This window comes from Macaca thibetana, chromosome 9 (assembly GCF_024542745.1).
Source record: "Macaca thibetana thibetana isolate TM-01 chromosome 9, ASM2454274v1, whole genome shotgun sequence".
Classification (NCBI taxonomy): domain Eukaryota; kingdom Metazoa; phylum Chordata; class Mammalia; order Primates; family Cercopithecidae; genus Macaca; species Macaca thibetana.
In genome coordinates, this window is record NC_065586.1 from 50,446,365 (window position 1) to 50,474,288 (window position 27,924).

The following is a 27,924-nucleotide window of genomic DNA, read 5'->3' on the forward strand; positions in this document are numbered from 1 at the left end:
ATGTTTGGTGGAATTCAGCAGTAAAGCCATCAAGTCTTGGGCTTCTCTTTACTTGGAGACTTTTTATTACATCCTCAATCTCATTACTTATTTGCTTGTTCAGGTATTTATTTTTATTTGTCTCTATTGTAAATAGGACAATATTTTATTTCTTTTTCAGATTGTTCACTTTATTTGGTGGGTTGTATGTGTTATATGTGTCTAGGAATTTGCCTACTTTTTTTAGATTTTCCAATTTATTAGCATATAGTTACTCATAGTAGCTACTAATGATCATTTGAATTTCTGCAGTATCAGTTGTAAAGTGTCCTATTTCATTTTTGATTTTATTTATTTAGATCTCTTTTTTTTCTTAATCTGGCTAAAGGTTTGTCAATTTTGTTAACTCAGTAAATCAACTTTTTGTTTCATTGATCTTTGTATTGTTTTCTTCCTTTCAGTTTTATTTATTTCCACTCTGATCTTCATTATTTCTTTTCTTCTACTAATTCAGGTTTATTGCTCTTGCTTTTCTGGTTCTTTAAGATGCATCATTAGATTGTTTATTTAAAGTTTTTTCTGCTTTTTGATGTAGGCACTTATAGCTATAAACTTCCCTCTTAGTGCTGTTTTACTGTATCCCATAGGTTTTTGTATGTTGTGTTTTCATTGTCAATTGTTTCAATAAGTTTTTCAATTTCCTTCATAATGTCTTCATTGACCCACTGGTCATTCAGGAGCATGTTGTTTTATTTCCATGTATTTATATAAAATTCCTCTTGTTATTGATTTCAAATTTTATTCTATTTTAGTCAGAGAAGATGCTTATTTCAAATTTTTGAATGTTTTAAGACTTGTTTTGTGACCTAACATATAACCTATCCTTAAGAATGATCTGTGTGCTGAGGAAAAGAATGTGTATTCTGCGGGTCTTAGATGCAATGTTCTTTAGCTATCTGTTGAATTTATTTGGTCCATAGACCAGAGTAGGTTCAATATTTTCATGCTGGTTTTCTGTTTGGAAGATCTGTCTAATACTAAAAGTGTGGTGCCAAGGTCTCCAGCTATTATTGTACTGGGGCCTATCTCTCTCTTTAGCTATAATAATATTTGCTTTATATGTCTGAGTCTCCAGTGTTAGGTGCATATATATTTAAAATTGTTATATCCTCTTGCTGAATTATCATTATATAGTGACCTTTTAAAATCTCTTCTTATAGTTTTGGTCTGGAAATATATTTTGTCTGATATAAGTAAAGCTACCCTTGATCTTTTTTTTTTTCCATTGGCATGGAAAATCTTTTCCCATCCCTTTATTTTCAGTCTACCTGTGTTTTCATAGGTGAAGTATGTTTCTTGTAGGCAATAGATCAACGGGTCTTGTTATTTTATTCATTCAGTTACTCTGTGTGTTTCAATTAGACAGTTCAGTACATTTACATTCAATGTTATTACTGGTAAGTAAGGACTTACTCCTGCCATTTTGTTATTTTTTTTCTGGTTGTTTTGTGTTCTCTTTCTTCTTTCTTTTCTTCCTGTCTGCCTTTAGGGAAAGTGATTTCCTCTGGTAATATGACTTAGTTTTTGCTTTTTATTGTTTGTGTATCCATTGTGTGTTTTTTGGTTTGAGGTTGTCATGTGGCTTGCAAATACTATCTTATAACCCATTATTTTAACCTGATAACAAAGTAACAATGTTTGCATAAGCAAACAAGCAAAAAGAAAACTAATTAAAAACTAGATGAGATGCCTTAGCTTTATCCCCCACTTTTTAACTTTTGCTGTTTATACTCGTGTCTTACTGTACCATATATCTCTTGAAAAGTTGTAGTTATTATCTTTGTTTCATCATTTAGTCTTTCTACTTAAAATAAGAGTAGGTTATACACCACTGTTACAGTGTTATAGTACTATGTGTTTTGGTTTGTTTGTTTGTTTATTATTACCAGTGAGTTTTGCACTTTCAGATGATTACTTATTGCTCATTAATATCCTTTTCATTCTGATTAAAGTACTCTCTTTAGCATTTCTTGTAAGACAGGTCTGGTGTGGATGAAATCCCTCAGCTTTTGTTTGTCTGGTAAAGTCTTCATTTCTCCTTTATTTTTGAAGGATATTTTTGTTAGATATATTATTCTAGGATACAGTTTTGTTCTTTTTTTTTTCATTCACTGCTTTAAATATGTCATGCCACTCTCTCCTGGCCTGTAAGGTTTCCACTGAAAAGTCTGTTGGTAGACATATTAGAGCTCCATTGTATGTTATTTGTTTCTTTTCACTTGCTGCTTTTAGGATTCTTTTTCTTTATCCTTCATATTTGGGAGTTTGACTATTAAATGCCTTGAGGTGGTCTTATTTGGGTTAAATACGCTTGGTATTCTATATCCTTCTAGTACTTTGATATTGACATCATTCTTTAGGTTTGGGAAGTTCTCTGTTATTGTCCCTTTGAATAAACTTTCTATCCGTATCTCTTTATCTCCTATTTAAGGTCAACAACTCTTAGATTTGCCCTCTTCAGGCTATTTTCTAGCTTCTGCATGTGTGCTTCATTTTTTTTTGGTCTCTTCTTATTGTGTATTTTCAAACAACCTGTATTCAAGTTCACTAATTCTTTCTTCTCCTTGATCCATTCTGCTATTAAAGGACTCTGACGCATTATTCTGTATGCAAATTGCATTTTTCAGCTCCAGAATTTGTGCTTGATTCTTTATAATTAATGCAATTTCTTTGTTAAATTTATCTGATAGAATTCTGAATTCCTTCCTTGTATTATTTTGAATTTCCTAGATTTTCTTCAACACAGCACTTTTGAATTATCTGTCTGAAGGGCCACATATCTCTGTTTCTCCAGAATTGGTCTGGTCCCTGGTGGCTTATTTAATTTGGTGAGATGATATCTTCCTGGATAGTACTGATGCTAGTGAATATTTTTTGGTGTCTGGGTATTGAAAAAATAGCTACTTATTGTAGTCTTCACTATCTGGGCTTGTTCGTACCCATCCTTCTTGGGAAGGTTTTGCAGATATTTGAAAGAACTTGGGTGTTGTGATCTAAACTCTATCTCCTTTGGGGGACATCCCAAGCCCAGTATTGCTGTGGTTCATGTAGACTTATAGAGGTACTAACTTGATGGTCTTGGACAAGGTCTGAGTGAATTATTTGGATTACCAGGCGGAGACTGTTGTTCTTTTCTGTTACATTCTCCCAAACAAATTGAGTTTCTCTCTGTTCTAAGACACCTAAAGCTGGGGGTGGAGTGACACAAGCAGCCCTCTGGTCACCACTACTAGGACTGCACTGGGTTAAACCTGAAGCCACCATAACCCTGGGTCTCACCCAAGACCTGCTGTAATGAGTATCTGGCTATTGTTTATGTTTGCTCAACACCCTGGAACCCTACAATCAGCAGATGGAAAAGCCAGTCAGGCCTGTGTCCTTCACTTCAGAGTAGCAAGTTCCCCCAGGCCCTAGGTCAGTCAAGAGGTGCTGTCGGCAAGTCAGGGACTAGAATCAAATCCTTAGATGTCTACCTCATGTTCTATTGCACTGTTGCTAAGTTGGCACTGAAACCATAAGACATTGTTTTTCCCACTCTTCTCTCCCCTTTCCAAAAGGAGAAGAGCCTCATCTCGTAGCCACCACCACCACCACCACAGGCCACTGGAAGTCTTGCTGGACTATCTCTGGTGTTCCCTTAAGGTCTAAGGGCTCTTAATTCAGCTTGTGGTGAATGCTGCCAACCTGGGACTCATCTTTCAGGGCAGTGGGCTCCCCTGTGGCCCATCACAGATTCAGAAATGCTATCAAAGAGTCAAGTCCTGGAAATAGGGACCCTACGTGCCTTCTTGGTGATCTAACCCCTGTGGCTATGGTAGTACCTAAGGTGCAAGACAAAGTCCCCTTTACTTTTCCCTCTGCTTTTCTCAAGCAGAAAGAATTGTGACTTGCAGCCACCACAGGTGGTAATATGCCAAGTCTCACCTGAAACTAGCAAATCTCAGAGGTTCACCCAAGGCCCTCAAAGCAGTACCTGAGTATCACTGCTGGTTATTCAGGGACCAAGGGCTCTTCAGTTGACAGGTGACAAACGCTGCCACACTGCCAGGATGGGGTCCTTCCCTGTAAGGCAGTGGGTTTCCTTCTGGCCCAGGGTGTATTTATAAATTTCATCCAAGAGCTAGGGCCTGGAATGAAGGCCACATGACACTGACTGGTTCCCTATCTTGCTGTCACTGAGCTGGTATCCAAGATGTAAGACAAAGTTCTCCCCACTCCTACCTCTGCTCTCCTCAAGTCGAAGAAAAGGGTCTCTTTTGGAGCCAGAAGCTATGCAGGCTGGGGCTAGGTGATGAGTGATGCCAGCAATTCCTTAGCCATCCCAGCTGGTATCCCTGTATATTCTGTGTCCCCCCAGTCCAATGTCTCTGGTCCCACTTCAGTAGTAGGACTTGCCTAAGAGTTGCAGTGCTTATGGCCTAGACTGCCTTTCAAGTTGATTTAAAGGCCCAGAGAACTTTAGCCTGTGGTGGTGAGACTTGTAAGAATTTAAGTTTAGACTACTGGGATTGGGGATTCCCCTCTGGCTGGGGCTGGTTTAAATGCTCCTTCCACGCATGGGTATCAGTTGAGTTTTGCCTGGTTTTCCTTTCTGCTCTATCAGGATAGAGCTGAGTTATGCCTCACAATTGATGTGTTCTCCCTCTGTCAGGGCCCAAAGATGCTCTCTGCACCAGGCCACCACTGCCAGGGGTGGGGAAAGTGTGGCATCATCAATTCATAACTGTTTTTTTTTTCTATCTCTTCAGTGCCTCTTTCAGCGATATGAAGTTAAAAGCAGGTACTTTGAGGGCTTACCTGATTTTTTGTTCTTATGAAGGTGTTTTTCTCTGTGTAGATAGTTGTTAACTTGGTGTCCTTGTGGGTGGGACAATGGTTGGAGCCTTCTATTTTACTATCTTTCTCTGCCTCCCTTTAGTCTGCTCATCAATGTTTTGAATTCTCCTTGTAGAGATCTTTCACTTCCTTGGTTAAGTATATTTCTAGGTGTATTTTTTTCTTTTCTTCCTGCTATTGTAAATGGGACTGAATTCTCAATTTGATTCTCAGCTTGCTCAGTATTGACGTATAGCAGTGCTACTAATTTGCATACATTGATTTTGTAACCTGACATTTTTCTGAATTCATTTATCCAATCTAGGAGTCTTTTAGAGGAGTCACTAGGGATTTTTATGTATAAGATCATAAGGATTTATGACTAAGACCCCAAAAGCAAATACAACAAAGCTAAAAATAAATAAATGGGACCTAATTAAACTAAAAGGCTGCTGCACAGCAAAATAAATAATCAAAAGAGTAAACAGACAACCCACAGAATGGGAGAAAATATTTGCAAACTATGTATTTGAAAGAGGACTAGTATCCAGAATATATAGGGAACTCAAATCAGCAAGAAAAAGCAAAAATCCCATGAAAAAGTGGGCAAACAACATGAACAGACATTTTTCAAAAGATATGGCTCACAAACACATTAAAAAATGTTTTTAACATGACTAATCATCAGGGAAATGCAAATTAAAGCCACAATGAGTTATTGTCTTAGCCCAGTCAGAGTGGCCATGATTAAAAAGTCAAAAAACCATAGATCTTACTGCAGATGCTGTGAGAAGTGAACGCTTATATGCTGTTGGTGGGAATGTAAATTACTACAACCTCTATGGAAAGCAGTATGGAGATTTCTCAAAGAAATAAAAGTAGGTCTGCTATTTAATCCAGTTATCTCACTAGTCTGTATCTTGCCAAGGAAATAGAAGTCATTACATGAAAGAGACACCTGTACTCATATATTTATTGTAGCACAATTCACAATGGCAAAGGTGTGGAATCAATCTGAGTGCCCATCATCCAGTAAGTGAATAAAGAAAATGTGATGTGATGTGTGTGTATACATATACCATGAAATACTATGCACCCATTAAAATGAACAAAATAATGTATTTTTCAGCAACTTGGATGGAACTGGAGGGCATTATTCTAAGTAAAGTAACTCAGAAATGGAAAACCAAATACTGCATGTTTCCACTTATATTTGGGAGTTAAGCTACGGGTATACAGGGGCACTGAGAATTCAGATGTGGGGAGAGTGCAAGAGGGGCTGAGGGATGAAAAATTACCTGTTGGGTACAATGTACACTCTTTGGGTGATGGGTACACTAAAAGTCCAGAATTCATGATTGTATGATTCATTCATATAACCAAAAACCCCTTGCACTTCTAAAGCTATTGAGATTTTTAAAAAGTAGTATATCCATGCAGTGAAATATTATTCATTCATAAAATCAATTAAGTGCTGGTACATGCTACAAGATGAATAAACCTTGAAAAATTTATGCTAAATGAAAGAAGCCAGACACAAGAAACCATATAATATATTATTTCATTCATATGATATGCACGGGTCAGTTTAATTTACAGAAACAAAAAGTAGATTAATGGTAGTTTAGGACTGGGGATGTGATGTAGGGATGTGGTGGGAATGGTAGGGAGATTATACCTACGAGTCTAAATTTGTTGTTTGAGTTGATAAAAATGTAAACTTGACTGGTGATGGGTTCACATATTTGTAAACATAATAAAAATGATTGCATTATACACTGTAAGCATATGAATTATATTGCATGTGAATTATATATCATTGAAGCTATTTTTAAAAGTGAGAAAACCATTGTTGATCATCTCCAGCTTTGATAGGTAAATTTCTTGGTATGACCTCAAAAGGGTCCTTGTTTTGCAATTCTGTGCCCCTATTTACTTCACAGCTGGGCCTCATGAAGTTATTTGCTATCTGGGTTTGCAGTCTTTCTAGCTCAAGAAGCTGGTTTCCAGTGACCTGAAAAGCTTCCATCAAAGTTAGCTTGTCTCCTTCTTCAAATAAATCCCATTGGCATGGTAACATTTTCATGTTTTATTTTACTTTTTTTCTTTGTTATTTTTCCATTTTGTTCTCTTTTTCTTTGTTCTTTCTTTTTTTCTTTCTTTTTTTTTTTTTTTTTTGCTTTTCCATTTTAATTTAATTAGTTTTTTAATTTGAATTTTGTCTGGAATTGTGTTTTGACTTCATCAGAAAGATCAGTTTGGTAGCCTGGGAATATTTTTCATTTCAGATAATTTGGACCCAACTTCTCATCATCTTTCCCTAATTTTAAGCCTATCCTGGGTCACCTTGACCACAAGCCTAGTGGCTAGCCTAGCATGCTGCAGGGCTTCTTGGCCATCTCTGCTGAGGAAGAGACTATATTGACAACTATCACTCCTTATGATCATCACCAAGGGGAACTTGTCCAAGGTGAAGCTGGCCCAGTACATCCTGACTGGAAAAGAGGGATCCATGACTTTCAGCCTCTAGAAAGTATCCCATGAAGTGGGAATCATGAAGGCTTTGAATCATCCCAACGTAGTTAAATTATTTGAGCTGCCCAAGACTGAATAAACACTCTGTGTTGCCATGGAGTACACCAGTGGAAGAGAGACGTTTGATTACCTAGTGGTTTATGACAGTATAAAAGGAGGAGAATATGGAGTCCAATTCTGCTAGTTACAATCTGCTGTGCAGTACTGTGACTAAAAGTGGATCGTTTATAAAGACCTAAAGGCAGAAACTCTGCTCTTAGAGGCTGACATGAACATCAAGTTTGACAGATTTGGGCTCCGGCAATGAATTTACCTTTGGTAACAAGCTAAATACCATCTGTGGCAGCCCTCTAGGAGTTTGGCCCAGAACTCTTCCAGGGCAAAACTTATGATGGACTTGAATAAGATTTGTGAAGACTGGGAGTCATCCTATATGTACTATTAATATGAGCCCTGCCTTTTGATGCACAGAAATTCAAGGAATCATGGGAGCAGGTACTGGGCGGAATATACCATATTCTCTTCTGTATGTCCACAGACTGTGAAAAAAAACCTAATCAAGAATTTTTTCATTCTTGGTCTCACCAAAAATGGCCTTTTGTGGCACATTATGAAAGAGCTATGGATGAATGTGGGCCAAAAGGATGAAGGGCTTATGTGAGCCATTCCCTAACCACAAGGACTTTCAGAGGACTGAGCTGACAGTGTCGTTGGAGTATAACTGGAAGACATTAAGGACTCACTGATGGGCCAGAAGTACAATAAGATGGCAGCCACCTGTCTGCTCCTGGGATGCAAGAGACCAAAGCTGGATGGCTTCCCCATCACCCTGAGTCCCCAACATTCTACTCATCTGACCAACAGTAGCACTCTTTTCCCGTCTGATAAGGGACAGTATAGTGTCCCTGCCAACCTCAATAATTGTAATTTCAACGAATGTGCTGGTACTGCCATGTCTACTCCAATTCCCAGAATACTAAGAGTAGCAGTGCAGAAAATCAGCAGCTGCAGAAGATCTAGGAATCAGAACAGAAGGTGAGCAGTATTACCCACATGCTTGCCCCTCCTTACCTGTGTTGCCCAGGAAGAGTATAATTCCTGTCTTCTCCATGAAGAGCGGCCTTTCCACCAGCATAAATTGGAGCTTTTAGAAGCATAAATCCCTGCTTTTAGAGAGGATCACCTTTGACCAGTGCTCCATCCAGACAGCAAAAAGCCTGTGCTAGGATCTGGGGCTTCCAGGGCTTCTGCTACAGACTGCCTGGCCTAGACCCACCTGTACTAGAACCCCTTTGTGAAGCCCAGCTAGGCCTCTGGGCTTGGTCCTACAAACAGTAACTGTGAGATGTTTCCATGCAGCCCCTTCAGCATGTCCCTATTGCCACCTTCTCAGCCTACAACATCAGCAGCAGCAGTAAAAACCCAGACTAAACACATTTCCAACCGCTTGGCATCCAAAGGAAAATGTTTTCACACCGAGCAGCTTCGACAGGTGTGCAATCAGCAGAATTTGCCCAATGTGGAGGCCCCAGCCTTTCTTTCTGGCAATAGCCAGGGCTGGCAGTGGGCCACTGGGAACTTCTTCAGCAAGTCAGTGCTCAAGTTTATATGGAGACATCCGTATTTCAGGTTGCCAGAGGAACCTAAATGAACCTGAAAGCAAACACCTAGTAAAGATTTTCAAGCCACACATCATGAGCAGCAGAGACAGTGATAAAAAAGAAACAATGAGACTGAGTGGGTTTTTTACTCACTACACTTTACATGGAATATGAAGTTCACAACCTCCATGGAGCCTACTGCAAAATCATAAAGGTACTGGACATGAATGGCTGCCAGTGTGAGCTAAACAAAAAGCACATGCTCCTATGCATGCACTGCACGCCCACCAACACCACGCTGTGGAAAATGGAAGTTTGCAAGGTGCCAAGAAGGCCTATATTAGTCAGCATTATCCATAGAGACAGAACCAGGAGAATAAATAGGATAGATAGAATGGAGAGATGATAGATAGACAGATAGATGAGAGAGAGAGAGCGAGAGAGAGAGAGACAGAGAGAGAGAGAGAGATGAGATTAGCTCACATGATTATAGTGGCTGAGAAGTCCCATAGCAGGCTATCTGCAAGCTGGAGACCTTGAGGTGCCAGTAGTATAGTTCAGTCTAAGTCCAAAATCCAAAAGTGACAGAACCAGGGAAGTTGATGGTGTAACTCTCAGTCCAAGGCTAAAGGAGTAAGAACCAGGTGCAGGGTTGGGGCGGGGGTGGGGCAGAGGTGGTTGGTGCAAGTCCCAGGGTCCAAAGGCTGGAAAGCTTGGGGTTCTGATGTCCAAGGACGGAAGAAGAAGGGTGTCTTAGCTTCAAGAGAGAAAGAGTGAATCGTCCTTTCCTCTGCTTGTTTGCTCTATCGAAGGCCCTCAGTCAATTGGATGGTGCTCAATCACATTGAGGATGGATCTTCTCCACTCCGTCTACCTACTCACATGCCAATCTCCTCCAAAAACATCTTCACAGACACACCCAGATAGAATGTTTTATCAGCTCTCTAGGTTTCCTTTAATCCAAGCAAGTTGGTGTCTAAAATTAACGATCATGAGGTCTCTCAATGGGGTTCCATTTAAGCAGATACCTAGCATTTCCATAGTCTTCAAAAGCCTTGCCTCCAAAGTAACTGCAGCTTAAACTTTAAAAGGCTGCCAGCATTTCCTGAGGAGACAGGAGGAGAGACTTGCTGGCACTAGCTGCCTGGTTGGCCATTTTGCCTTCACCTGAGTGCAACTACAGAGACTAGACTGATGTGGTTCCCCTGGGGTGCTTCTCCGCTCCCCTGACCTTCTGGGTATTTTTTTTTTTTTTTTTGTAAGAAGGAAGATGGTTCTACAGAAATAAAGGCAGATGATAAAGGCACGAACATGCACCCATATATATTCTTGCATTCTGCTTTTAGCTAATATTGTTTATTGGCATTTCTTCAAACTGACTAAAGTAAGCCAGTCTTTATAATAGACTTCATATAGCATAGTAACTGTGTTTTTGCCATGCCCTCTGGTCCAAAAGGGAAGCATATAGATTTGAAAATCTCTGGGACAGATGGTTTAAACTGTAATCATTTAAAATCAGGGATGACATGAGAAGACAGGAAAGCACTGAGCTACTTCTTCAAAGAAAATAAATTTCTTTTCTCTGGAATAAGACAATAAAGCTCAACCAAATGACCTCATGCACATAAATATTTTCCAGGCAAACACTATAAAATGGAAAGATGAACATATGTAACCTGTTGCCATAAAGCTGTTCAGTGGTAAAAGCCCCTGGATTCTGTAGCTCTAGGATGGATTAAATATTTTATCTTCTAAGCAACAATAGTCAGATAAGGAGGGTGAAGGAATTGGCTTTATTTGATATTCAATTTACTTTCCCTGCCATTTCAATAAGTCACCATTTGGTGTTGGTTTTCAATTCAGCTGCTTTTGTAGCACCAGAATCCTGAGTGATGAAAATAAAAGGGTGGTTTTATTTATAAGAAGTAAATATTCTGGTGGTTGTGAACCAGGATTTAAAAATCATTCTAACTTGCTGAAAGTATACAGCCCCAGCACAGAGTCAAGTGAGAAAAATGGCAGAAACGCCTGTGTGAGTTCAGTCCCTGGGTATAAATGTTTGGCTGGCCATTGGATTGCCTCTTCTTTACTGTTTGTTTCTTGCCTCGTATTCTCTAGGACACCCTTAACCATTGCCTTTCCAAATCTGCCCCTAAAAACCAAATTATTCTTTCTTTCTATTACTTCACTCATTTAATAAATATTTACTGAGTGGCTGCCATGTATCAAGTAGTATGCTCATCCATGAAAATACGATAATTTAAATCACGCACAGAAGGCAAATGCATAGTCAAAGACACTGTGCTAAGTGCTATTTTAGGGTATCTCCTGAGAGCTGTTGGAACCAAGATAGTGGTAATTAATTGTGGGTGGAATTATCAATGGATGAGCAGAAATATGAGCTGCAAAAACATATGGAAGTACATTCTAGGCAGAGAGAGCTGGGCAAAATAACAGAGTCTTGAAAGCTTCTCTAAGTTAGGTAATGGCAAAAATCAGTTGTAGGGAATGTGGCAGGAATGGTGGGAGATGATAAAGAAAGATAAATTGGGATCAGATTCTGAAGAACTCTGAAGAGCTAACGAGTGTGGTCATTATTCTAAATGTGAATTTTCAATGATTGCCATCCGATGAGGCATGTGTTTTAGGATGATCATGGCAGTTACAGTTGGGGAAGAATTTGCATTGAAAATTCCAGTTTCTAGATTTTCCCACAATATGTAGAAAACAACTTTTTAGATCAAAGTTTTTGTATATACATCTCAACTGGTAAGGGTATTGCTTTTAAAAGAAAGACACCTTTTTAGTGAAATTACTGGTGAGCAGAAGTCTCCTCACTATCCAATAGGCTATAGGAAAATGAGTTTATTTCCACATATCTTGAAATTAAAGTAGAAGGTAATGTGGTGAGTAGGAAAGCTCTGAATATCTGACTCACTTTTGATCCTCAATGATGAAACTTACCAGTAGAGAAGGAAGCTGAATTAAAACCAATACTCAATGGGAAATAGCTATCTACAGGAGACATAACAAGAATGCTGTCCCAATCCTAATCCCTTCTTTGGTGAATGTTCACATGTACAGCTTCTGTGGAAAGATGTATATTTGATACAGTAAGGACCTATCCCCAAACCCTGGCCCAGATAATCAGAACAATGATACACACATGACCTTAGACAAGCAAGCCATTAAATTGGCCTAGTACACCTATTACCACCCAAATTATGATATGTAGACAAGCATTTTAGGCATGGCCAGGTAGCTTGTTAGAAATGCAAAATCTCAGACTCTATCCAAAACCTCCTAAATCAGTCTGCATTTTACTGAGATTCCTAGATGATTCATATTCACATTACATTTTGAGAAGCATGACTCTAGACCAGCAGGTCTGACTCTCTTGAGGATCTGAGCAAGAAACATGGAAAACACATGAGTTATTGGCATAGAAAGAAACAGACATACAGGTGATAACTGTGTTCATATTCATGGCCAATTACTGGAATGGAAACCCCATGGCTCTTTTTGCCACTGAGGTACTTAAAGCAATCAGATGTCTAGATTCTCCTTCTAGTTCCAAGTGTTCAGATTGCTACTGTAATGTTTCTGTTTCTAGATTTTTGTAAGAGCACCATCTTTCATGTGGACACTTATACCTTCTCCTTCTTGGAACCAGCTTCAGATTCTTTGCTTGCTACAGAAAAAGTTGCCAAATAAAGCACTTCTTGTAGTAACAATCGCTGAGGAGTTAATGTGAGCAAATCTCCAATTTAACCCAGAAGTTCTAGGAAGAGCAACAATTTCTTTGGTGCATAAAACCAGCAGCAATTCATTTCCCCAGCCAGAGTGGGTCACTGAGGGAAAAGCAGAACACTCCAAATCAGGACACACAGTAATGCCCTCGGGCTAGAAGGACGACACTCCTTGTACAGAAAATGATTTTTTAATCATGACCTGAAGAAGGAAAGAAGCCACATCAAAAGAAGATTGTCCTCCCTTTTCACAGGCAGAGTTGGCAATATTTGTTCAGGGTTCCCTGGGGAGAAGACGAGAGGGTCTGATATAGATATTCTAATTTTAAATTCAACATTTTTGCCTTATTCACAAGACCTGTGCCAGGAGAGTCAGCCTCTATATTCACATTTTCTCTTTTGTTTTCATAAACATCTTTAAAGAGAGTAATATCCACCATGAATATTCTGTCTCCATTCCAAGATATTTAACCTTGAGAAAGTTATTTAAACTTCTGCTTCTCTATTTCTTTATTTATAAAAAGGAGATATAAAAGCCCTTTCATTACTCCTATAGGATGTTGTATAATAATAATCCAATCAAATTATATATATATATAAAAAATAGTAACTTTCCATGACGGTTGTATAAATGCCAGATATCCTTACAATTTTGTATAGTGTCTTAGTATTTTAGCAGTAGAATGTTTTGTTCAAAGAGAATATTTCCTGTAAAATGTAAGAGCTGGTGATCTGGTTGAAATAGCTGGATGGTGATGAGGATGCCTTGTGATCTAAGAATCTGAATCTTTACATTACAACTAAATACAGGGTTTCATAAAGAATAGTGTGAAAATCAGATTTCTGTATAACTTAAGATATTGTATATTCAATCAAACAATTATTTATAGAATGCCTGAACTCTCTTTGGAGAACACGCAAAAAATACAATTTGTTTAGCTGGGAGGCAGATTTGAGGAAAAAAAGAACAAGACATATATAGTACACTACATGGTATGTATTGCTAATTAATTTTTAAATAAATGTTTCTGAAGCACAAATCTCATTGATTATCTCAGCCTAAGGAAAATGGGGGTAAAATTTCACCTGTCTTGTGAAGGTTGGAAAGAAGAGAAGTGAGGTTATATTTAACCTAGGCCTTTAAGAATTTGTAAGAAATTTTGTGTGAAATAAGTAATTAAAGAGTGCTCCAAGTAAAGAAAGGCATAGGTAGGTAAAGCCACAGTGGTATAGGTGAGTGGCTTCAAAAACAGCACATATTCTTGTAAGACTGAAGCTTAGTTTATGAAGGTGGGCAAGAGAGTGGTGGAACGAAGACAAGTTGGGAACAAGTTGTAGACAGCTTTGACTTTCATGAAGCCCTTTGTTTTTGGCAGTAAATGTTAATGGGAGGCACCAGCAGAAGGCTGGTAGGGTGGAAGAGAGACACCAGGTTATTCCTCCTTGCCTTCCAGCTTTCTCCTTTCTGGTTCAGCCTCAGTGAGCTGCTTTACTGTACTGAAGGCCACAGCTCCAGTAGTGTGGCTGTTTTTCATACGTTGGTAATCGTTTCTCCTTTTCTCTTCTCCCCACTTTATTTGTTTATTCTTTCTTTACATCTGTTCCAGACTCAGGCATTCCCAATTTAGTCAATGGAGTTACATTCTGTTACTATCATCATTTATGTTTCAAATTGTAACAATCTTGGCCTCTGAGGGCCCTGCAAGTTGGCTCTAATGTCCTTCTGCAATGTCTTACCATTCTTTGAGCACTCCCTTATTATGAGACTCAACAAAATGTTCCAGGCTTATCTTGTACTTACAGTGCCCAGGCCTGGAATGAGCAATTTCTCCATTGACTTCTGGTTCCTTTTAGTGACATAGTTCTGCTCATTGCTACTTTGGTGCTGCTTCTAGACTCAGTCAGCAAACAGACCAAGGGAAGGCCTATCAATTCATAGTGATAATTCCACATCTAATCTAACACCCTAGGATTCATTTTAGTCTTCCCCTTGCCATAGATTTAACTCCCTTCTCCAACCATCAGAAACATGGTTTCTATTATTCTTAGTGTATATTTATTTATTTGCCCAATTCTAGAATACATGTAAATTAGTTTCATAATTACTAATTCAAGTAACTGGAAAAAAAGCCACCTCAGATTTAGAGACGTTAGCAGGTCTCTGCTGTCACTAGTCCTGGGATATGGCACCATTCCTTATTGTTTTCCCTAAAACTCCATGACCCCCTTGCTAATAGTCTTTTCATTAGACACTTTTTATGTATCCAATTTGACTCTGCCATCTGCTCTCTGCTGGGATAATAACTGATAAAATAGGCTAGAGAGTAACTACTTACAAGGAGGTTACAATATGTAGCTAGAGTCAATCTGTCCTAGCTCGGCATCTGCAGGCACTGAGCATTTTGTGTTAGCACGAAATGACTTATCCAGGTCCTGAATTAATCATAAGCAAAACTACAGTGAACCATACAAGAAGTTCATGAGATGTATGCAGACCAAAATCTAGAAAAAATGAATTCACCATTGATTTATTTTAGAGAAAAAAATACATAATGTTTTAGACCACCAAGTTATTCCCACTCTGATTAATGGCACTGTTATTTTGGCTTCTTTACTGGTATGTAATCTGGGGATAGCTACCTCTCCATTGGAAGACACATGAGTTAATTTCTACATAAAGCTATGTCACAATGTGGCAGAGAGATATTTTTGGCTGTAAAACCTAAAATTTCTTTAGCAACAATGTGAATATGCACATTACCATCCTGAGTGCTCCTAGACATTTCTGGAAAGAAGAGAAATCAGAGTTGAGATCCTAACATTGAATAAATGTTATGTAGTAGAGTAATCAAAGTTTGTACTATGAGATATGATTTTTCACATATTGTATGTTACAAGAAATAAAAAATAATATATTGATGATAATAATGGGAGACATAGAGTTCCTAAGTGCCACAGCTAAGAATTTAGAGTGCTACAAACTTTTTTAAGAGAAATGTCATTATTTTACACTTCATTTGTTATAAATTGTTTATATTATTTGATTCTAAAGAAACAAACTCTTTCCTGATTTATTCTATTAAAATATCATGAGAAATGACCAAAGAAGCTGGTGTTAAATTATTTTCATAACACAATTACATTTAGCAATTAAATGTAATAATTATCACATGTAATAATTACATCTGAAAATCTTATAAAAAATTATATCATTGCTATATTTCTTAAATCTACTGTGATAAAGCTTTTATAAAGTTTTAATTGGGTTCAATGAATAATTGTGGGCAATTACAACATGTAAAAAGATAAAAGCAAGACAACATGGGGAAATCTATTAACTCATATTAAGCACATTAAGAATTATGGACACAATCCATTAGAGTTTGTAAAGCAATGTTATGAAATATAAATTAAAGAAAATAAGTTGTTCAATTTGGGAATATGTCAGCAAATCAACTCACTATTTTTAAAAACTGGTAAATAGAATACAGAATTTGTCTACGTATTTTTCATTTAAAAAATACCATCGGATAACCAAATATATGTTTAGGGAAAGTTTTATTTATAGAAGCAGTCGAGGTAATACGTTAAGAAAAGTAATATAATTGGATTATCATCATTTGGTCACACTTAATGAATTAATGAACCTTACCGTTGTCCTTCAATGGCTACTGGTACCACCAAAAGAACAATGACTTGGCATTATGCCTGGAGCCATGGAGGAACACAACACTACTTGTGAACATAAAGTATTTCTACCCCCTCAGAAAACATCAAACCTGAGTTAAATCAAGCCTCTAGACCCAAATGTTAATTTAAAGGAAATACAGGTGCAGAGGAGCATGTCCAATAACACTTTGATTATACAATCATTTTACAATCTCCATGGTAATTCTTTTCCAAAAAAAATTGCAAGAGAGTGAAAAATAATGGAGATGGGCACATATAGATTAAAAGAGATTTAAGAACACTTTCAACCAATTGAAAAAAAAATGTCATTTTTGCTGTTTAGATACTGATTCAAACTACTAAAAATTATGACATGAGTCAGTTGGAGAACTGACTGAATTTTTAATGACATAAAGAGATTATTGTTTTAACTTTAGCTGCATAATAGTTTGGAGACTATGTTAAAGAAAGATTTTTTTATCTTTTATTGAAATAAGTACAGATAAAATGATATCTGGAATTTGCTTCAAAATAATTTTGGTGAGAAAGAAGTAGGTAAGGGTTTATAAGAAACACAACTGGCCATTAGTTGGTAATTGTGGAATCTAGGTGATAGGTACATTGAGGTTAATTATACTAATTTATCGAATTATGTATATGACTAAAATTTGCTGCATTAAAACATAAAAACAAGTTAATAACAAATGTACAAGGTAAATAAAATGTGTAACTCTATTCAAGAGATGCAATAAAGAAGGAAAAACCCTTCATGTTTTCCTCAAAGTGAATAAACTTGCTAATTTTAAAAATTCCTCCTTTTTTCTGGCCCTGGAATTTTCAGCACCCAAAATTTCAATTGCATTTGCTTTTTCTCATTTCTCTATCAGAAGTCTAGACAAACCAAGAAACTCAGAAAACTTATTACAGGATTTATGGCGACCACGCTCAAATATAAAGATTTCTGCCTTTTTCCATTATAAAGGGCATCAACGTTATAATGTAAGCAACACTGAATTTTCTCAGTGGTTTTCTTTCTTTTCTTTTCTTTTCTTTCTTTTTTTTTTTTTTTTTGAGACAGGGTCTCACTCTGTTGCTCAAGCTGGAGTGCAGTGGCATGATAATTGCTCACTGCAGCCTCAGCCTCCCAGGCTCAAGCAATCCTCCCACCTCAGCCTCCTGTGTAAATGGGACTACAGTTGTGCATCACCACACCTGGCCAATTTTCTTTTTTTTTTTTCATAGAGATGGGGTCTCACTATGTTGCCCTGGAATGATTTTCTTTCATAACAATTTGTTTCAATTGATTCTCCTGAATTTCTAAGATAGATATTACTGACAACTGCAGTAATACAATATTTTTCTTATTTTTTTCAGTATTTATACTTTCCACTTTATACATTTCTCTGCTCGAGATGTTGATTGATTTCTGATTCATGTGAAATGTTAGGGAAGACAATAACCACTCTTGTTTGTTCTTCTCTTAACTACTAATTTTTTGAGAGATTGTACCATCTATACTCTAAAATAATATTTAATATTTGTAAAATAATACTGTATTAATTTTAACAATACTTTAAAAATATATACTTTTTTCTGTTTATCTAAGAGGTTTTGTTTTACTAAGAAAAGAATGATTTTCATGAAATGACTTTCCAAAAAATGTTATAAATTATTTCAAACATGCCAAGTAATGCATATAAACTATAAAAATTATCATCATCATCATGAAAACACTCACTTAAATACCAAACACCCAATTAAGAAATCGAATATTATCTCTGAAGCTCATTCAAATGAGTTTTCAACACCTATATGCTGCATTTTCTGTTTTGTTTTGTTTTTGGTTATAGATTTTGTTTATGCTCATTAAAAGTAATCTTTAAAACACTAAAAGATGTCAAGAATAAAATAAGCAATGTGAAATTTCGCCATCTAGCAATGATTATCCTTAAGCTTTTGTACACTTTCAATGTTTATTATATGTGGCACTTTTATGTGTTTACAAAATATAATATTTTAACTTGGGTTTTAAAAAATTCTTATGAATATTTTGCTATTAGAAATATTATTAAAAGTTGTATTTCTGTGAAAATCACTGGTTATTTTCCTACCAAAGACTTTTTATACTGAAGATAGTGGATTAATGGGTGCAAGCATTTTTTAGTTACTAAGTATTCCTAAATAGTTTTTTAGAAAGGTGGAATGCACTTACATTTCAACAAGGATATATTCTGGCATGCACTGTATGCTAATTTCTTACATATAATAACATATAATGATTTTTAAGTTTCATAATTTATGCATCTAGTAATATTTTAAATACTCATTTGAAACATTCACACTGTTTTCTTAGGCTACTGACAGATTACTACATACATTTCTTAATTTAAGTTTGTTTTTATTCTACTTTCATCAACATTTTTTAAATTCACAGTTAATAAATAATGTCATTTTCTTGTTAATGATTATGTAGTACAAATAAAACTGAAAAATCAGTTAAAGTCTTTATGCTTTCAATGTATATGTGAAATGATAGATTTTTGATAGTTTGGCTGTTATTTTAGGTCAGATTTGACAGAGTCAATTAAAGTTTCACAGAAGATATCAAACAACATGTACTGTAATTCCTCAATATCTGTACTGTACCTCATACTTGTCTGTGTTAAAATTCTATCCCACCATTTTTTCTTAAGTTTGACATACAGAGTACCACAGAACAAAATTAAAATGACAGATATTTATTAAATGTCTGGCTGCTCTAGCTAACAGGGCTTAGAATGTATTGGATTTCTAGTTTCAACTGCCAGTTACCAAGCAAGTGATTCTATGATAAAGAGTGGTTTTGATGGGGAAGAAGAGAGGAAGGCAATAAGATTAGGGGAAATGCACATATTTAATGGATAGTATTTTTAGAGCTGAAAGAAAAATGCTTTCAGAGCTTATTTGCCCTCTTAAGTTGGATACCATTACCACCTTCCTCATCAAATGTGGCAGGAGGAGGTCAAGAAATGCCAGCCCTCCCAGAGACGCAGAGCAGGCTTTCAACAAGTTGAAAATGTGACTGATTTGGCAAGGGAGTTTAGATGAGAATATGGGGAAAATTCTTTGAGAGGCTCTTCTGACCTCATATTTTTAATATTTTATTGTACTGAATTAATGACTTTTAAAATCTTTCCACTAGGCACTCCATGGTTCAAAAATGAAAAATACATCGAAAGTCTGACATGTAAAACAAGTTCGGGCAGACCTCATTAAACTTTTTAGCCCCGTCCATATCTGGTTGAATAGCATCTCTCCCCACCAGCACGTCGTAACATGGCCCATTTGACCTCTCAGCAAATATGCTCCCCACCTGGTTCAATCAGCCCTCATTACGCATACCTGAGCACAAGTTTCCCGAGCTCAACTGGGCTTTTTCTGAGGTTTTTTCCTGAAAGCATTGCCCAGTCTCTAGTTCTCTACTACTATCTACTTTTTTCCTGACATATAATCCAACTCTAAATTTAACTTTTATAACTATTCTCAACAGTTGTTAGGATCAATTTAACGTATTTTTTTTTTAAATCTCCTTTAAAATATGTTTATTACCAAGAAGAATCGTTGAGCAGGTATACTTGCAGATCCTGCATTGCACTGGCGGTTGTTATCTCCCTAGGTGCACCTGTAGCCATACCCCTCCTTGAACTTCCCAGGTGTGTATACACCTCACTACCATTTGTGGACCAATGGGGTCTCCTATGCAAGGCACACAAGACTTCTCTTTCCCTGTCAGGGTTAGCCTGACTTTTCCTTCAGTGCTTCTGTCTCTCCCCACCTCCTGCCCTTACATAATTTTATGCAGGAACTCGGGTTTAATAGAACTTTCAATTACCTTTTGATTTATACTGGATCACAAACTTTCTCTGAATATATCTTGGATCTGAAGATAAAAAAGATGTGAAACAACCTAAGAAGTACTAGGGTAGGACTCCAGGTAGGTGAGTCCTAAAAATGAACAGTCAATCCTCTTTCCTTTTGTGACATATAATTTAGTTCTATTCATGTGCACCTTTACTTTGGGCACTTAGATATTTTTACAGAAGGATTTTCAAAAGGCCTCAACAGTCAGACTCACCAATAACTGAGACTTTTCTTAGACGACTTGACTTTAGAAGCGAATATATTCAACATGTGTGAAATACTTTTATTTTTGAAGACATTTTAATAACACACTGGCATTTTATATTCAACACGATGCTGTTGAACAGCACTAGAATTGGATGCAATTGCACGTTTCTGGGTCGTTTTACAGAAGATCGTACCTTGGAACTTCTAGCCAAAGTGCTGATATTTTAGCAAAATTTTTCAACAGAGTTGCAATTTTTAAAGGATCCACCTAACCTCTAAACCTAGCAAGAAAATCTTTGAAAATTTTATTTTGTCATTCATTATCTAATAAGTATCCAAAAGATATTCCTTTTGAAGGCAATTACAATGCAGGAAGAACAATACAACAAACAAAATTACATTTGAAGCCAGTGAGATATAATGGAAAGTGCCAGAAGCTCATGTGTTCATCTACATTTTATATATTTGATCAGAGATGGAACACATGTAGGCATTGTTTAAGCACTACATTTCTCTGTAAATGCTAATTAATATTATTCATCAATCTGAAGATATTTGGAAAGCACTTCCAGCCTACAAATAATAAAACATAAGTGTGGGATGTAGGTTTTCCTCCCAATGCTATGGGAAATTTTGTATTTGAACTGTATCTACATGTATTCAATCCTTGATCAAGTATATCAAACGGGTTTCCATTATCCGCATTTTAAAAATGAATAAATTGCAGAGATGTCCAACTTAAGCACACATAACCAATAGTATAAGAACGTTACTTTAAAATAATATATTGATTACACTATTAAAAGGAACCTGAACTACATGGAATATATTTTCCTCTCCCTGATCTATACTCAACCAACCAGTAAAGTAACAGCAACAAGCACTCATTGATTGCTTATTATAAGTTCTATGAAAATAATTGTTGTATTATATTATTTTTTAAAGGCCACACATGCCACAAGCATCAAATTGTTTTTGACTGAAGTAGTGTTGTTGGGGCAATATGAAATATAGACCCAGGATTCTTTCATTCTCCCCTCATCACCCTGTACAAAGTAGTAGATACTGGAGAAAGTAGATAAAGAATATCCTATGCATGCATATATGTTTTTTATATTCTCAAGCAATGCCTCATTTAGAGAAGTAAGGCACAAAGACAAGCATGACTCACGTATAGCAGACAGGGAAAACTGCATTAAATGACTCAGTTCCTTTGTGTAAAAATAAAAATAGGGCCTGGCGTGGTGGCTCACGCCTGTAACCCCAGCACTTTGGGAGGCCGAGGCGGGTGGATCACTTGTTAGTATTCCAGACCAGCCTGGCCAACAGGGTGAAACCCCGTCTCTACTAAAAATACAAAAATTAGCCGGTCGTACTGTTACACCAGCCTGTAGTCCCTGCTACTCCGGAGGCTGAAGCAGGAAAATCTCTTGAATCTGGGAGGTGGAGATTGCAGTGAGCCGGGGTCGGGCCACTGCACTTCAGCCTGAACAAGAGTGAGACTCCGTTTAAAAAAATACTAAGAAAATAAAATAAAATGCATAACGTTAACAAGATATTTCTTCTAGAACTCCATGAATTAATTCATTAAGTCAACAATTATTTATTAAGGCTTCTGAAAATCACACCCATTTTAGGTGTTTTTGTGGATCCTTTGGATAGAGATGAAATAAGAAAGTATTACTTATATGGAAGATGCATTTTAGTAACGAGATTAGTACTGAATGAAAATAATATATAGAATACTATCTAAATTTAAAATGTGTAATATACCAAATATTTTTCAAGAAAATGTGGAAAACGTAAACAGAGTGATAGCCACAAAAAATTGACTTTAATAAACACCATGTACTTCATTTCACACGGTTAACAAAATTGTGTCATCCGTATGCCTGGTGGTAAAATATACTATGATATCTGAATATCTTTGTGGCTTTTTGTGATAAAGTAAAATTAAAATGTATTTTATTCTTATAGGAGGAAATGGATTCACAGAGACACTTAAACTAAGGTATTGTTTAACAAACCCTTAATATAGCAATTTAACGATTTATATAACATTATTCTTTTTTTATTTTTTATTTTTTTTACTTTTTTTGATTATTATACTTTAAGTTCTAGGGTACATGTGCACAACGTGTAGGTCTGTTACGTATGTATACATGTGCCATGTTGGTGTGCTGCACCCATTAACTCGTCATTTACATTAGGTATATCTCCTAATGCTATCTCTCCCCCCACCCCCTCCCCACAATAGGACTCGGTGTGTGATGCTCCCCTTCCTGTGTCCAAGTGATCTCATTGTTCAATATCCACCTATGAGTGAGAATATGTGGCATTTGGTTTTCTGTTCTTGTGATAATTTGCTGAGAATGATGATTTCCAGCTGCATCCATGTTCCTACAAAGGACACAAACTCATCCTTTTTTATGGCTGCATAGTATTCCATGGTGTATATGTGCCACATTTTCTTAATCCAGTTTGTCACTGATGGACATTTGGGTTGATTCCAAGTCTTTGCTATTGTGAATAGTGCCGCAATAAACATACGTGTGCATGTGTCTTTATAGCAGCATGATTTATAATCCTTTGATATCCCCAGTAATGGGATGGCTGAGTCGAATGGTATTTCTAGTTCTAGATCCTTGAGGAATCACCACACTGTTTTCCACAATGGTTGAACTAGTTTACAGTCCCACCAACAGTGTAAAAGTGTTCCTATTTCTCCACATCCTCTCCAGCACCTGTTGTTTCCTGATTTTTTAATGATTGCCATTCTAACTGGTATGAGATGGTATCTCATTGTCATTTTGATTTGCATTTCTCTGATGGCGAGTGATGACGAGCATTTTTTTCATGTGTCTGTTGGCTGTATGAATGTCTTCTTTTGAGAAGTGTCAGTTCATATCCTTTGCCCACTTTTTGATGGAGTTGTTTGTTTTTTTCTTGTAAATTTTATTGAGTTCTTTATAGGTTCTGGATATTAGCCCTTTGTCAGATGAGTAGATGGCAAAAATTTTCTCCCATTCTGTAGGTTGCCTGTTCACTCTGATGATAGTTTCTTTTGTTGTGCAGAAGCTCTTTAGTTTCATTAGATCCCATTTGTCAATTTTGGCTTTTGTTGCCATTGCTTTTGGTGTTTTAGACATGAAGTCCTCGCTCATGCCTATGTCCTAAATGGTATTACCTAGGTTTTCTTCTAGAGTTTTTATGGTATTAGGTCTAACATTTAAGTCTCTAATCCATCTTGAATTAATTTTCCTATAAGGAGTAAGGAAAAGATGCAGTTTTAGCTTTCTACTTATGGCTAGCCAATTTTCCCAGCACCATTTATTAAATAGAGAATCCTTTCCCCATTTCTTGTTTTTGTCAGGTTTGTCAAAGATCAGATGGCTGTAGATGTGTGGTATTATTTCTGAGTGCTCTGTTCTGTTCCATTGTTCTATATCTCTGTTTTGGTACCAGTACCATGCTGTTTTGGTTACTGTAGCCTTGTAGTATAGTTTGAAGTCAGGTAGTGTGATGCCTCCAGCTTTGTTCTTTTGGCTTAGGATTGTCTTGGCAATGTGGGGTCTTTTTTGGTTCCATATGAACTTTAAAGCAGTTTTTTCCAATTCTGTGAAGAATGTTATTGGTAGCTTCATGGGGATGGCATTGAATCTATAAATTACCTTGGGTAGTATGGCCATTTTCATGATACTGATTCTTCCTATCCATGAGCATGGTATGTTCTTCCATTTGTTTGTGTCCACTTTTATTTCACTGAGCAGTGGTTTGTAGTTCTCCTTGAAGAGGTCCTTTACATCCTTTGTAAGTTAGATTCCTAGGTATTTTATTCTCTTTGAAGCTATTGTGAATGGGAGTTCATTCATGATTAGGCTCTCTGTTTGTCTGTTACTGTTGTATAAGAATGTTTGTGATTTTTGCACACTGATTTTGTATCCTGAGACTTTGCTGAAGTTGCTTATTAGCTTAAGGAGATTTTGGGCTGAGACAATGGGGTTTTCTAAATATACAACCATGTCATCTGCAAACAGGGACACTTTGACTTCTTTTCCTAACTGAATACCCTTTATTTCTTTCTCTTGCCTCATTGCCCTGGCCAGAATTTCGAACACTATGTGGAATAGGAGTGCTGAGAGAGGGCATCGCTGTCTTCTGCCAGTTTTCAAAGGGAATGCTTCCAGTTTTTGCCCATTCAGTATGATATTGGCTGTGGGTTTGTCATAAATAGCTCTTATTATTTGGAGATATGTTCCATCAATACCGAATTTATTGAGTTTTTAGCATGAAGGGCTGCTGAATTTTGTCAAAGGCCTTTTCTGCATCTGTTGAGATAATCATGTGGTTTTTGTCTTTAGTTCTGTTTATATATATAACATTATTCTTTAAAAAATATAATTCAGCAATTTACAAAGACATTTAAAACACATTAAAATCAGCCCAGAATTAATTTATAAATCTTAAATCACAATAAATTACAAACAATAACAGTCACCCATATATTCTTTGCAAAAATGTATACAAATTGACTTATTAATCTTTGCATTGTATAAATTTTAAATTAAATAAACAATATTGCAGCTAAATCTGAATCCTCCTTTTTATTCTCTCTAGCTCCATTCCCTTCTTTTCATCAAGAGCAAATATTGTTGTGTACTTCTTTTGTATAATTTGGGTCCATGTTTTAAAACGTTATTATATATTTGTATTCATAATTAATATACCTATCTCTGTTTTAATTTATTTAATTTTAACTTCCCTTTTTTATATAATATGGTTTTGAGATAAAGTTGATATAATAGTTCTATTTCAATTATTTAATTTTTTTTGTTTTGTGAATACAGCATGTTGATTTATCTATTCTTCTATTGATGCTCTCTTTGCCAATTGAGGAATTTTTCTTTTAATCCTACTTTGCTGAGAATATTTTAAAATCTTAAGTGGCTATTAAATTTTACATATGTATCTTGGGCTTCTCTAATTGTGTCAATTTACCAGCAGTTTGGTCAAATACAACTGTCACTGATGGTCATTGTCAGTATCATATAGCAAAAGTAATAGATACATTATCTTTTGTGCAACCAATTTCTCCAAATAGAATTTTTTTAATTAACAACTTTATTGAGATAATTTACATACTCTAAAGTTCACGAATTTAAAGTGGTTTTTAGTGCTTTTTAATATATTTGCAGAGGAGTATAACCACCACCAAACCTAATTTTAAATTATTTTTATCATCCCCAAAGTAATATTGTAGTTATTAAGAAAAACATCCCACCCCTATGCATTCTTTTCCACCCACTCAGTTCCCATCCAGTCTTAGGAAACCATTAATCTACTTTTAGTATCTATAGATTTGCCAATTCTAGACATTTCATATCAATATGTATTTCATATAATGTGTAATATTTTATCTCTGGCTTCTTTCACTTAGCATAATATTTTATGCAATCTTCCAATTCATCTATGTTTTATCAGTACTTCATTCTCTGTTATTGGAAATGAATTTCATTGTAGAGACATGCTATATATTGTATATTCATGGATTGATTAGTGGACATTTGTGCTATTTTCACCTTTTAAGTATTGTGATTAAGGATACTAGGAACATTTGTATATAAGGTTTTGTGTGGACGTATGTTTTGATTTTCCTCAAGTAGAGAACTAGGAGTGGAAATGTTAGGTCATAGGTAATTCTATGTTTAACATTTTGAGGAATAGCCAAACTGTTTCCCAAACGGCTCTACCATCTTGAGTACTCACCAACAGTTTATGAGGGTTCAAATTTCTTAATATTCTTGTCAACACTTGTTACTATCTTTTTAGTTATAGCCATCCAAGTGTTTGTAAAGTGGTAGCTCATTTTGGTTTTGATTTATACTTCCCTGACGACTGATGGTATTGAACATCTTTCCATGTGCTTATTTGAATTTCTAGTCTTCTTTGGAGAAGGGTGTATTTAAATCCTTTGCCCACCTTTAAATTTGATTATTTATCTTTTATTTTTTCTTGAGTTGTAAAGGTTTTAAAAATAAATACATTCTGAATGCAATTATCATCAAATCATAATTTGCAAATAGTTCTACTCTGTGGTTGTCTTTTCACTTTCTTGATAGTGTTTTTTGAAGTGTAAATGTGATTTTTATTAAGTTCAACAATATTTCTTTTATCACTCTTGCTTTTGGTATCATAACTAAGGTATCACTGTCTAATTCAAGATCATAATTTACTCCCATAAATCCTTTTCTTCCAAAAAATGTATAGTTTTAGCACATACATTTAAGTCTTTGATACCTGTTAACTTTTATGTATGGCAGTGAGATAGAAGACCAAATCAATTCTTTTTTATATGGATATCCATTTGTCTCATCAACTTTTTTTTTTTTTCATATCTTACCTATGCCTCTGTGATCATCATATTCATTTTCTTTAAATCTTAATGGAGCGAATTATATTGATGTTTTCTGGTATTGTACCATCCTTCTACTTCTCTTATAAATCCAATTTGGTCATAATTCTTTATTTAATACAATAGTGAATTCTATTTGTTAATATTTTATTGATGACATTTGTTATTTTTCAACCATGTTTATAAGTAAAATCATTTTGTTGTAATGAAGCTATCCATTGTATTTATAGTACTAATCTTTATCAGACATCGATTATAAGAGCTCATTAAATAAGGTGGGCAATTTTCTAATTTTTTTGTTTATGAAGCAATTTTATTTATTGATAGTCAATAAAATGTTAATTGAATGAAGTGACTTTTTCATGTGTGTGTGAGAGAGAGTTATAGGAGGGGCTAAAAGGATTTTTAAAAATAAAATAACTATAAAAATTATAATTCAAATTTTTATTCCCTTAATTCATTTTTTTGTTATTTATGTTTCCCTAAAACCATTCAATTTAATATATTTTCAAATTTATTGAAATACATGAGTATTTATTATTCTAGATGATGCTCATTCAATGTAGTTTTAATTTTTTAAATTCTTTCTTCAGTCTTCAGATGCTTGTATATTTTCAAAGTTTTTCTCAAATCCAGCTCTCAGTTTTGTCTATTATTCGATTATTGATTTTTTTTATTTTGTATTATATTAAGTCCTACTTGTTTCATTTTTTACTTTTTGAAGTTTAGTTAAGGTGATTGATGAAAGTAACTCTTTTTCTATCCTTTTGAGTTGACTGCTTCAAATGGTATACAATTTCTTCTTTCTTATATTTAACTGAATTTAATGCTGTAATTTCTGTATTACTTTTGCTGCAAGTCACACATTTTTGACATTACTTGTGCTGCTGTTTAAAACTAGATATTTTATAATTTGTAATACACTTTCTTCTTTAAACCATGGGGTAATTTAAGTTATACAATATGGAAAGTTTAAATTATCATTTAATTGTTGATA